This window comes from Vipera berus, assembly GCF_964194415.1.
Source record: "Vipera berus genome assembly, chromosome: 4".
In the NCBI taxonomy this organism is placed as follows: domain Eukaryota; kingdom Metazoa; phylum Chordata; class Lepidosauria; order Squamata; family Viperidae; genus Vipera; species Vipera berus.
The window spans coordinates 99,140,809-99,153,839 of NC_138206.1; the positions used below are offsets into that span (position 1 = coordinate 99,140,809).

General features: G+C 38.0%; 1 protein-coding gene across 1 annotated transcript in view; it reads right to left on the reverse strand.

Annotated features, from left to right (window-relative positions):
• The window catches only part of FGF14 (fibroblast growth factor 14), a gene marked incomplete at both ends in the record, with an annotated part of 344,004 nt that overhangs the window by 132,504 nt on the left and 198,469 nt on the right, over nucleotides 1-13,031 (reverse strand). The gene's annotated exons all lie outside the window — the stretch shown is intronic.

Sequence of the window (13,031 nt, forward strand, 5' to 3'; positions counted from 1 at the left end):
GCCGCGTCTTCCTCCTCCTCCTCCTCGTCGTCAGAGCTGCCGCCGAGTGCTTCGGAAAGCAGCATCTGGAAAGTGCACGCTTTGGCTCCTGAGAGAAAAAGACTTCATCAAGGCACTTCGGTCCCACCCTTGCCGACACCCCACCACACACACACACACACACACACACACACACAAACACAATCTCCCCTCCCTCTCCCTTCTTTCCCAAGGCAACCGAGGGAGGGGATTTGTCCTTGGGGCGTGGGTGGGGAGTTAAAAGCGGGGTGATTCCCCCCCACCCAACACAAAACAGCAACAACGAGCGGTTTGGGAAACAAGGAGGCGAGAAGAAGCCAACGAGGTGGGAGGGGGGGGAGAGAGAGAGAGAGGCTGAAAAGGCTCGGCCGACGGCAACTGCCCGTCGCCAAGAGAGAGAGCTACAGGCAGCCTCCCTTTAGCCTGCCAGCGGGGCTTTTGTGATCGCCGCTCAGCGCGCGTGCGAGAAGCGCGAGGCGGGAGAGAAAGAAGGTGCCCGGCGGGGGGGGAGGGGGGGAAAGGAGGGAGAGCGCGCCAAAAACGTGGGTGTGGGAGAGCGAGGTCGTGTGGCGGCTGCTGAGGTGAGGCGGGGGGCGGGGAGGGGGGGGAAGAGAGAGGGAGACGAGAAAGCAGCTGCTCTTGAGGGAAGGAAATGAGGTGCGAGAAAAGAGAGCTCCGGAGCCCTCAGGGAAGCGAAGTTGTAATATCTGCCGTCTGGGTTTTTCCTCCCTCTGCTCCGGAAAGTCTCCCCCGTTGGGACTAAAGCCCGCCCCCCCCCAGCCCAACTGTCGTCCCGAACCCTGCCTTCCTCGCGCATCCCGCGTCGCTCGACACGATCGGACCCAGCTTTGACCTTCCGGACGGGGAAAGGTGACTCCTGTGGAAAGGCGCCTCGGCAGCCGTGACAACAAAGAGCGATGCGTGGCGGTGTCGGGAGCAAATCGGCCCTCGTGGCTTCGCTTCCTTCCGCGCCGGCCTCCTGGTAGATCCCCGGCAGGGCGGCACCTGTCTCCCGGGAGCGCTCTACGGTAGCTGCGGGGCTACCCTGCCGGGGCTTGACAGCAGTTCCAAGGGCCGAAGAGCTGGCAGCCTTGGGCTGCCTTTGGATATCCAGGTGCCCGGTTCCTCCGTTGCTAGACTGCAGTAGAAGTCACTACATCTGGGCGGTAGGATTTGGGAGGGATGTGATCCTCCCCAAAACCCAACTGCCCAATTTTTAACATCAATTTCGCCCGATTCTTTCTGCGTTCTGTCTTCATTTTGGCTTGGAGCCGCTGCTACTTTTCGCGTGTGTGAATTACCTCAGAATCAAGTAGGACGAGAAGGAAAAGAAAGGAGGGGAGGGAGCCACTTTCTTTTTGCTCCAGTTCACGCCTGCTTTCAGATCCTATTTTCCTAGACTACATAACTGTCTAATATCCACAAATTGAACCTTGGCTCCTGATCTGTCAGGAGTTGTTTGGTTCTGGTTAGAAGAAGAAGAAGAAGAAGAAAAGGGAGGGGCACATGGTAATCATTTGAGAGGAAAACATTTAGAGTGGGAGAAAAAGAGCAAAACGTGAGGGGGGGGGAAATCTAAAAATTTTAGTACAGAAACTAAGCACATTTATAGTTTTAAAAAGCAATATGTACATACCTACATTGTACAAAAGGTATAATCTCTCTAAATAGACAAAATAAAGATGTACCAGAGGTAGAAATAAATCTATTGCAATAATAGTCAAACATGTACTTCTCAACTTACATCTCTGTTCAACTATACAGCTGGCAATCAAGAAATTTTAGAGATCATTATTATATCAGCTAAATTAACCATTTTGGATTTTTAAGGCTGGATTTTTAAAAAAAAAGTTCAGTGATTATTTACGACAAGTGCTGAAGCAAATAATTTTAATTAGTTCACACTACAGTGAAATAGTCTTTGCTACAGATTATCAAGTTATCAAGACAAAAAAGACTGGTGCTAGTTTATCTATAAACAAAGTGTGGTTGACTGGTGTGTTCCCCCCCCCTCCTTCTTTTGGCACTTTTGTGTGCAATTAAAGATACAGAAAACCTCTGCAACATTTGGGCATCTCTTATTGGCCTAATCCAAAGATATCCTAGTCCACCACACAGACTTCCCACTAACACTATGTCATAAGCGTTAGAATTATATAGTCTGAGAAACAGTGCACAAAATTCTTTTGTTGCTATGCAAAGATAACATTAATTAAATCAGCTGCTAGTAGATGTGGCTGCACTGAACAAGGCAGATTTGAAGTTGTGTTAATTGTAAAGATGGTCACCTAGAAGAATCACTCATGAACTTTTTTCCCCCCATGTGAACATCCAGATTGCTAATACTGAACAAAAAGGAGGTAGGAGGCATTTGTCTTGTAAATGTACACCCAGTTAACATGGCTCTAAGTGTCATACATGAAAATGAATTTCGAAGCATCCAGAAATCTATAGCTTCATATGCTTATCATCCAAATAATTTGATTGGAATGCAAGATGCATTTTGATTTTATACATAATTTTTCTTCAAACATACTTGTATGAAATGCTTATAGATTGTATCAGTACCACACAAATGCACTGCCAAGGCCAAAATTTTCCAAATATAAATTGCAGACATTTTCATTTTAGCTAAATGTTTTTTGGACTTTAATAATAATAACCAGTAATCTTCCCAAAATTTTAATGCACAAAATAGAGCACTAGCAATTTGCTACCCTATGAAATGGCAGCAATATAAACTATAGAAATAAATAACTCTTTTTATTTTAATTTTTGTTCCCCAGGTTTGCTTGCTTTCTCTAAGGTCAACATGGGAAAAATAGTATTATCCCTCTAAATTTTAAAATGGCACTAAATTCAATACAATTACTTATATTGGGAGTTTATTTTAGAGCAGGGGTGTCAAACTGCCGGCCCACAGGTCGGATGTGTCATGCCAAAACTGCGCCCACCCCATTGCTGGCAATGGAAAAAAAGTCAGATACATCGCAATACATCATGTGACATTGCGAGTTTGACACCCGTTTTAGAGATTCTTTCAGAACAAGGGATTATTTACAATAGCTTTAATAGCTACATATCTATATTATGCTGTATTGCTATTATCCTTTTCATCTTTCTCATCTTTCCTACTATCTTATATTATTATCTTATGATTTATTATTTGTTGTTTGTACCTTATAATATAAGGGACGCGGTGGCTCAGTGGGTTAGGATGCTGAACTTGTCGATCAGAAGGTCGGCAGTTTGGCGGGTCGAATCCCAAGTGCCGCGTAACAGAGTGAGCGCCTGTTACTCGTCCCAGCTTCTGCCAACCTAGCAGTTCAAAAGCATGTAAAAATGCAAGTAGAAAAATAGGGACCACTACGGTGGGAAGGTAACAGCGTTCCGTGCACCTTTGGCGTCTAGTCATGCCAGCCACATGACCACGGAGACGTCCTTGGACAAACACTGGCTCTTCAGCTTTGAAACGGAAATGAGCACCGGCCCCTAGAGTCGGAAACGACTAGCACGCGTGTGCGGGGGAACCTTTACCTTTACCTTTACCTTATAATGTATTATTGTAACTATGATTTATGATCTATGACTTATCACTTTGTTTTTTGTATATACACTGAGAGCTTGTGCACCAGAGCCAAATTCCTTGTGTGTCCAATCATACTTGGCCAATAAAGAATATTCTGTTCTGTTCTATTAAGACAACAATTGGCATTGCTGGCATTTTACAGTGCTTGTCAAACCTGTACTTTACCTGGAACTATATTAAGGAGTCAGTTTGTTGTAGCGATTAAGGCACCAGCTGGAATCTTGAAGGCCAGGAGTTCTAGTCCCACCTTAGGCACAAAGCCAACTGGGTAACCTTGGGCCAATCACTTTTTCTCAGCCCTGGGAAGCAGGCAATAATAGCAAACCACTTCTGAAATCTTGCCAAAAAACTGCAACAACTAAATATTTATTGAACTGCAGCATAATTATTAATTCTTAAGATGAATGTTTTATGCTTAAATAGAACGTTACATATGAATGGAAGCTTTGAAGGAATTTCCAGTGTTCTTCTGTTCTGGAAAAACAATTCACTTTGATCAGGACCTTGACAGAGGAAACCAAATAGGAAACTAATCTTCAATTTGCAAAACGTAATAAGGACTATTTAAACCTAATTCCTCAATTTAAGACAAAAACAGGAAATTAACCATACAGTCTAATAGTATCAGGAGCAGGAAGTAAATCACAGTTGCCTTCCATCTAGGATTTAAGTGCATACTGCAGACATTTACTTCTTAAAAGTCTTTGAATATTTTCATCCCTTTGTAAAAACAACCAAAAACAGAATTATAATAATGAAGAGATAATTATTATAGGATGCTTTGTCTAATATTTATACATATGTATAATATTAAAGGTAAAGGTTCCCCCGCACATGCATGCTAGTCGTTTCCGACTCTAGGAGCCGGTGCTCATCTCCGTTTCAAAGCCGAAGAGCCAGCGCTTGTCCAAGGATGTCTCCGTGGTCATGTGGCCGGCATGACTAGACACCAAAGGCACACAGAACGCTGTTACCTTCCCACCGTAGTTGTCCCTATTTTTCTACTTGCATTTTTATGTGCTTTCGAACTGCTAGATTGGCAGAAACTGGGACAAGTAACAGGCGCTCACTCTGTTACGCAGCACTCAGGATTCGACCCGCCAAACTGCCGACCTTCTGATCGACAAGCTCAGCGTCCTAACACACTGAGCCACCGCGTCCCTTTGTATAATATTATGCCAGTAATATTCTAGATATTAAATAAATAATCCATGAATTATAATGAGGAATACTTATGTCTCCTTTAGCCTTTCTGTTTCCCTTGTAAATAAGAAATCCATACCTATACACCAGTATTTGGCATGGCAAGGTGAAGTTGAAATTGAATTGTTTTATAACAGCTTTTACACATTAAAGAAGAAATTTTAAGGATATTGATGAACAATTCTTTACTTGTAGAATTTTCATGCAAGACAGAGAATAAAATCAAACATCAAGGAACTGTAATGGGTTTTTCACCAAATAATGAATTAAGTGGATATGTAGGTTGGTATATCTGTAAATTTCACCTGCAGGAAAACTACTAATAAACCACTAATATAAAATCTAATCTCTATACTAGAGCCATATTATTTAATCAGGTGGTCTTGCAGTTACCATAAGTGATGTATATATCAGTTACTAATGGTAAGCTTCTTCTCTACTTCTTCCTCATTTTATTTATTCTATATTATTCCTCTTAGGAAACATTGTGACTTTAGTTACATAAAATTCAGTTTATATATCTGATACTGTATGAAAAATTTATGATGCGTATTAATGAGAAAATAATGTGGGGTAGAAAATGATGCAAAACAAAACAAGCATTGAAATTGAGAAATGTTTTCTTTTAAAATCATGAAGAAAAACAAATTCTTTTATAATTTGAAAATCTAGGATAGCTGTTTACAATGTTAGGTGTACCAAGGAAAACTCAAGAGAGCCATCTACTGACTTAAATCTGTGAAAAAATACATACTTCTAGCAAGAACAAAATATTGATAGGTAACGCTTTTGGTTAGAACAAAGATCTTTTAACAGACTTGCGGACGTAGAGCATATATTGTACTGATAGTCTGTGTGACCACCAACTAAGTAGGTATTATTGTAATTTTAGGGCAATATTTCTACTTTATAATTGAAGAACAAAATAATTTGAAAAAATATCAATGCATCTCTTATATGATTACTGAGTAATGTAGTTCTAGACTTGCTTTATTTTTTTATTTTTATATTAATTTATATTCAGGATGAATATTTGCATATTCCACTTAAAATATATCACAGTATCCATTTTATAGCCAAATCTAGGGTACAACTAAATTGTTCCCTTTTACTGGACCAGACTCATGATTTCAAAATGTACACTTCTCAGAATATACACAACTGAAGAAAAAAAATGCAGATTGATATCTTGGAATCATTTCTTAACAATGAGGCATAAAAGGAAAAAGTAGATGGCCACATGACATGGTAAAACCATTAAATATAGAATTATTTATTGCCCAAGTGTGATTGGACACACAAGGAATTTGTCTCTGGTATATAAGCTCTCAGTGTACATACAAACAACAAAGTGATAGGTCATAAATCATAGTTACAATCAATCATAACAAGGGATAATTCATAAGATAATAGGGGAAGATAGTAAGAAAGATGAGAAGATGAGAAAAATGGGAAGTTGAGAAAGAAGATGAGAAGGATAACAGCAATACAACCATCTATATGGGTAACATCTTTAGGCCCAAGACACAGCTGTGGGAATTAACTGTTCAGCAGAGTGTTGGCACAGGAAAAACTCTGTCTAGTTGTTTTGGCATGCAGTGCCCTATAGAAGCATCCTGAGTGGAGAAGTTGAAACAGTTTATGTCCAGGATGTGAGGGGTCTGTAGATATTTTCTCAGCCCTCTTTCTGATTCATGCAATATACAGATCCACAATGGAAGGCAGGCTGGTTGTGATTACTTTTTTCTGCAGTCCTAACTATCAAGCTATTCTCCAAAGCACCTGAAAGCAGGACAAGAAGCAACGGATGGAAACTAGTCAAGGAGATAAGCAACCTAGAACTAAGGAGAAACTTCCTGACAGTTAGAACAACTAACCAGTGGAACAACCTGCCTCCAGAAGTGGTGAATGCTCCAACACTGGAGGTTTTTAAGAAGAGACTGGACAGCCATTTGCCTGAAATGGTATAAGGTTTCCTGCCTGAGCAGGGGGTTGGACTAGATGACCTCCAAGGTCCCTTCCAACTTATTTATTATTATTATTATTATTATTATTATTATTATTATTATTATTATTATTATTATTATTATTATTATTATTTGTTGAAGTCTGTATCTGTCCTGTTTGGTTGCTGTGCCAAACTAGACAATTATTGAAGTATAAATGACAGACTCAATAATTCCTCTGTAGAACTGTACCAGCAAATCCTTGGGCATATATACTAATATATGACCCTTGGATTGCTCTAGTACACAGGTCTGCAACCCGCGGCTCCAGAGCCGCATGCGGCTCTTTCAGCCATCTCCTGCGGCTCCCAGTCCTCTGCCATGTGCAGTCCAAAAAAAAAGTGGGACTAAAAAAGTTTAACCAATCAATTCAAATATGCAGGGTAGGTGCATATCTCACCTTGGCTCCACTCTTCAGTCAAACCCTGTTTTGTACATGCGCGCATGTACACAAATGCGCACACATTTTTTGCGGCTCCCAGTTTTTCCTTTTGTAAGGGAACCGGTTCCGAGTGGCTCTTTCACTGTTTCAGGTTGCTGACCCCTGCACTAGTAAGTAACAGCTTTGTTACAGGGTACAAATTCAGTTTCTAATCAGATAGTAGTCTAAGGCCTTTTCACAAATACTTGATCTTTTTTCCTGCTGTTCTTTCATCTTCCTAGTTCATTTTTCACATTTCCCATCAGCTTAACTTTGCTATTTTTTAATTGCAACTTTACAATTGCCATATGTGATATGCATCAGTTACTATTGGTAAACCATTGCTATCTATCCTACCTTATTCTTGCTATTTAGTTCAGTCTCCTAACTTTTCCTAGCTTTCCTTCTTTTACAGTCCTTACATCTCTCTCTATTCTATTCTTTTCTTCCAGCATTTTTTAAACAATAGCTTTGTACACATCACTTCAGTATGTATGCTTTTAAGTGCTATTCAGTTAAAACAATACTTGGTACACAAGCAAATGTAGCATGTTAGGAAAGAAGTTGAGTTATAAACTGAGACATCAAAGTTCACTTGGCATAAAGCTCTTTGTATCATCAATAGCTTACATTAATAAACTTCACCCAGCTGAAACACGAAATAACACAGTGTGATATTTCGAAAGTTCCCTCAAGTCCTGGTTGCCTGAGGTTATTGAGCAAATCACTCAACCTGTCTACTGAGTCTAGACTTTCCTTAATACAGTATGATATGAAATAACTTGTTATCTCCATGACCCAAAGATTTACAGAGAGCAGAATTACTGCTGTTATAATCTATACTTTTTGTTTTAATTCCAGTGTAAGTAGAATAAAATACATGAATTTTGGAATCACTTAAATAGTGTAATTGTCAGTTTCCAGACTAATAAAGATTCAAGACACAGTTATATAACACAGCTACCTCAAAGTTTTTCCATTAACAGTCAAAGTATATCTCACAGGAAGTCTGTTAGAAGCAAACTAAAGAAGACGATAGCTTAATATATTATAGGAAAAATTGGATCTAAATAGGAAAGAGTTCAGTGCTGATATTCTTGTAATCCCATCTGTTTCATCTCAGTAAATCTTACTTTCAGTTTGAGGCAACAGGAAAACAGTCTGACAAACAAGAGTACAGATATTTTAATTAAATGAACAAATATATATTGCGTACGAACTTATCATCTAGAAAAGATACTAATTTGGCAAAGAAAAAAGATGAGTAATATTTGATTGAAGTAACTTACTCTTCTTTTCGACTTCAAATTATCTATACCCTTTTATCTAGAGTATGTATTTCTTTCCACACTTTATGCAGCTGGGGATGAACTGGGCACCTTGGTTTTGTCCTCCATAAAAACAGGGCTATTATCTTTAGTGAAGATGTAGGCTTTCCTACAAGGAAAAGTAGGTCTTTGCTAAACATGGAAACCCTCTACATATCCATTCTGCTTTATCCTGAGAATGAGCAGGCAGCTACTTTTGACAAGTAACAGTATTATAATCTAATTTGTCTCCTTTCTCACTCACTCACCTAATCAACTGACATATAGAACTAGTATAAGCTACTCTAGATGTCCAATTTCTCATCTGCTGAGAAACATCCCCAGTGGTTATAGAGGGGTGCATGGGGAAATGAGCTTGACCCTTTCACATGTGCAGTGAACAAGCAAAAGAGTTTCTTGTGACATCTTTGTTTCCTATTTATTTACAAGTGTAAACTAAGACCTATCAGAAGCAACAATCTCTTAAAAACAAATAACAAATGCAATAATTCCATTCCCAAAATGCAGAATTTTAATTCTAAAAATACTCGTCAAATTTCCCTAGCCTACTTAAATTCACATTTGCTCTGCAAACTCAGACAAATAAAGTAATAAAAGTAGCATCACTTTTTAAAGGCATGAGAAAAAATGTCCAGCTATTGGGGAATATTGCTGATATTTCATTAAATTTCACAAATCGTAGTAGCTGTTTGTTTCTGTTTAAATGACTACTAGAGGATTTAGGGAGGTCAAAAGAGCCAATTCACAATAATGAAATCTACTCTCCACATGGTTATCTCATACAAGCTGAAGAATTTACATTCAATATTAATTGAATATTAATGCTGTGTTTCTATATTATATATTTTTTAGCTTTGCTCTCTCTCCAGCCCTTATTCACTTGCCAATCAAAAAGGAAGGGAACTGATGAGAAATTTAAACCTCCACTGTCAATAACCCCTCTACACTGATGTTGATAGTTTCTGTATTTCTAGGCTAGGAGGCACTGAAAAATTGTACTGAAGATTTAAGAGAAGTTAGCCACTCTTTTGGGTTTACAGAGTAGTTAATACGCAACAAAAGAGCAAATTAACACTGGGTGTGCTCATAAATGAGCAGTCTAATTGGCATACATGATAATAACCAGATACCTAGGTGGTAGTTGTTATATTTATTAAATTAGTCCATAGGATACAATGTGACTTTTGCCTAAGTGAGTTTGATGGTGGCTAAGTACTGATTTATCTACTTGCATTAATTAATCCTGTTAAGAGCATTGTTCCTCTCAGCAGAGTTTTTTACACAGCTAAGAAAAATTATGTCATACTTTTTAAGTTTTCTTAAAACATCACATGTTCTTAAACTAAACAGTGTAATAACATATTTTGCTTGTGTAATTTGACAAAGTACTATATATGCAGCATGTGTGTTGTGTGTTTGATGGATTTGAGTTTTGTCAAAATTTGAGAAAATAATGGACTGTATCCAAAACAGTGACAAACAAAACAGAGACTAGTAACATTGAATCAGAAACCCCTGGACCTTACAGATATTCTCTTAATGAAATTTAGAAATGCTAGCTACAGAAACAATAAATAGACATAGTTGGCCATCAGTCAAGTCCTTGAGGATGCAATTGGAAGAAATTGGAGCAATCTGGGAGCCCCAAAGTCAAATGGGGAAAGACTCATGGAAAGAAAAATCACCTTGAAACATAAAAATCCAACTGCTGAGGTTCACCTAGACTGCGGTGGGATTGAAATGAAAAATAATGAACAAATAAACATTTTCAGTTTTGTCCATATTCACTTTCAGGCAGTGGGACAACCAAATGAAAATGTTTATAAGGCATTCCATCACAAAAGGGAAAAGATCAGTAGACTTCAAAATCATCAATATAATTATGTTATTGGATTTCCTGATCATGAATCGAAGTATCCAAAAAATGACTGAACATAATAAGACCTATCATTAATCCCTGAGAGAGATACTCCCTATAAGGGAAAATTCTTTGGACTGAAACCCATTAAACAATTTTGAAAATGAACAAGAAATCAAAGCCAATCAAGTGCACTACCAGTAATGTCCAATACTGTAACATATACAGCAATATCTAATGGTCAGCACTGTCACATACTGCTATCGGGCTGCAAAAGATTGATACCAATATAAACTAATGGAACTTGGTCACCAGATATCATTGATAAAGTGCCATCCAATTTGAGTGCCCTATCTGAAATCTTAGTTGATGTAGATTGAGAAGGCTAGAAGACAGATGAAGACTCATTTGCAAAATGGAAACTCTCTCAAAGACTTAAGGTGAAAAAGGAAGCAGAGACACACAGTGGGACTTGAGCACAAAGATGAACAAAAGAGTTTTTCAGCAAGAGATGAAGAACAAGCATGCTTAAAAGACTCTAGGAAACTAATAGTAGTTCAAGAATATGACAAAAAGCTGAGGAGACCTTGTTGTTTGGGAGATCCTCTGTTCTGCTGTTCCACTAATTTCTTTGGGATCCTCAGGAAAAAAAAGACCTAAGGCAGATGAGTAGTGAAAGACAGAATTAAGGTCACTACCTCAGGGATTCTATCTTGAACAAAATTCTTAATCTGATAAGACCCAAGACATATTGTTACAGAAGTAAAATGCCCCCAAAGAAAAGTGTTCTGCTGCCAAAATTATAATATTATGTTTATAGCAAGCAACATTAACACGTTTTTAAAAGAAACACCTGCATGATGTATAATATTTTAAAAACTAGTATTTAAGATTTTAAGTCTGTAAAACACTGGCAGTATTAAACACATCTGCTACCTTATGCCGTGGTTAAATGGACAGTGCTGGTAATTCATTCCAGGAATGTTTTCATGTAGCTATTTCATTTAAAGTATGAATTTATGTATTTGTAAGACCCAAACATAATAAAAGTCCCTGCCTTACATAAGGTCCATTTGTGCAATGACAGCTATAATCCCAATTCTAATGCTGGAAACAAACTTGCAACTTTTACTGAAAGCAATCAGCAACATCCCTCTGAAAATTGAGAATATTTTGCTACAGTTGCATCTTGGACCCTAAGTGCAAATCAAAGCAAAGGTTGAAAACAAAATTAAAACAGAACAGAATTAAATGAGAGAAGTCTACCAATGAGACTGGTATCATGTCAACAAAGAATTTTTAAAAACCATATAAATAGTACTAAACTATCACAATCAGCTTTGTGTTTCTTTTCTTAAAACCTGGGACTTATGCCTTCTACATGCAGATTAATCAGAAAAATTCATTATTGAGACAAGTTTCTGCAAGTAGAAACGACCCAATTAATTTATGGGGATGGAATAATTCTTAAGTAATATTAGAGGTTAGTCAATCATCTCCCATATTTTGTTGGCTGACTCAATCCCTGTGAATAGCATACTGGTACAGGAAACATACATTCTGTTCCCATAAATATAAATCTGCTGGCTATTTTTTTTTCATCATCTTGCTTCATGATGAGTTCTATACATCTCTTTTGAATCATTTTGGTTGATTTTAATAAAAAAATCCCAAGTATGAATTTTGAATATTATTAACTATCTCAAACCCACCAGTGAAACATTATTAGAGCTAAGGTTTCATATTTATAAAGTGGTACTACCCACTCAGGATCAACAAATATCTCCCCCCAACTCTCAGGGACGTCTTTAAAATCTTGGAAGAAACCCCAAATATAAATATGCTAACGTTTTTTTAAAAAGCTAACAAACTGTAAAATATGGTTGACATACGCTAGTATCAGTTGAGAATAAAATTCTGTAACATGTTAAACACCCAGCTGGCATTACATAATACTTTACTATACACACTTGCTTACATAAAAATAAAAAATATGTGAATGATAAAATAACAATCAGCTAGCAATATAAAAGTTGCCTCTAAAATCCACTGAGAAATTCATCTAGATTCTAGGGGAGGATGCTAAATCCCGAAGACTATCAATATTTCCAATTATTCAAACTAAAAATTAAAATATGGAACAGGTATTCAATTGGTTCTCATTTCACCATATGTGTGTGTGTTGTGTGTGTGTATTCCATCTTCTATAAAGAAACTAGAGCAATCCAATGCATTTACAGAAGTAAATTCAGTGGTGTTTACTTGTACATGCTATAAGCGTGTATATAATGAATGCTGTAGAAGGTCGCATCTTTTAGCAATAGTAAGAGCAACAGCACTTAGACTTATTTACCACTTCACGATGCTTTACAGCCCTCTCTAAGTGGTTTACAGAGTCAGCATATTGCCCCCAACAATTTGGGTCCTCATTTTACTGACCTCGGAATGATGGAAGGCTAAGTCAACCTTGAGAATTGAACTGCCAAATTAGATTTCAGAGTAATCCTATATTTAAGAGTTTGGCTGATATTTCTCCTTCTGTCTTCCCCAATCATCTCTTTCTTCTGGTTGCTGCAAAGTCCTAAAATGCTCAACTATCTCAATGCCA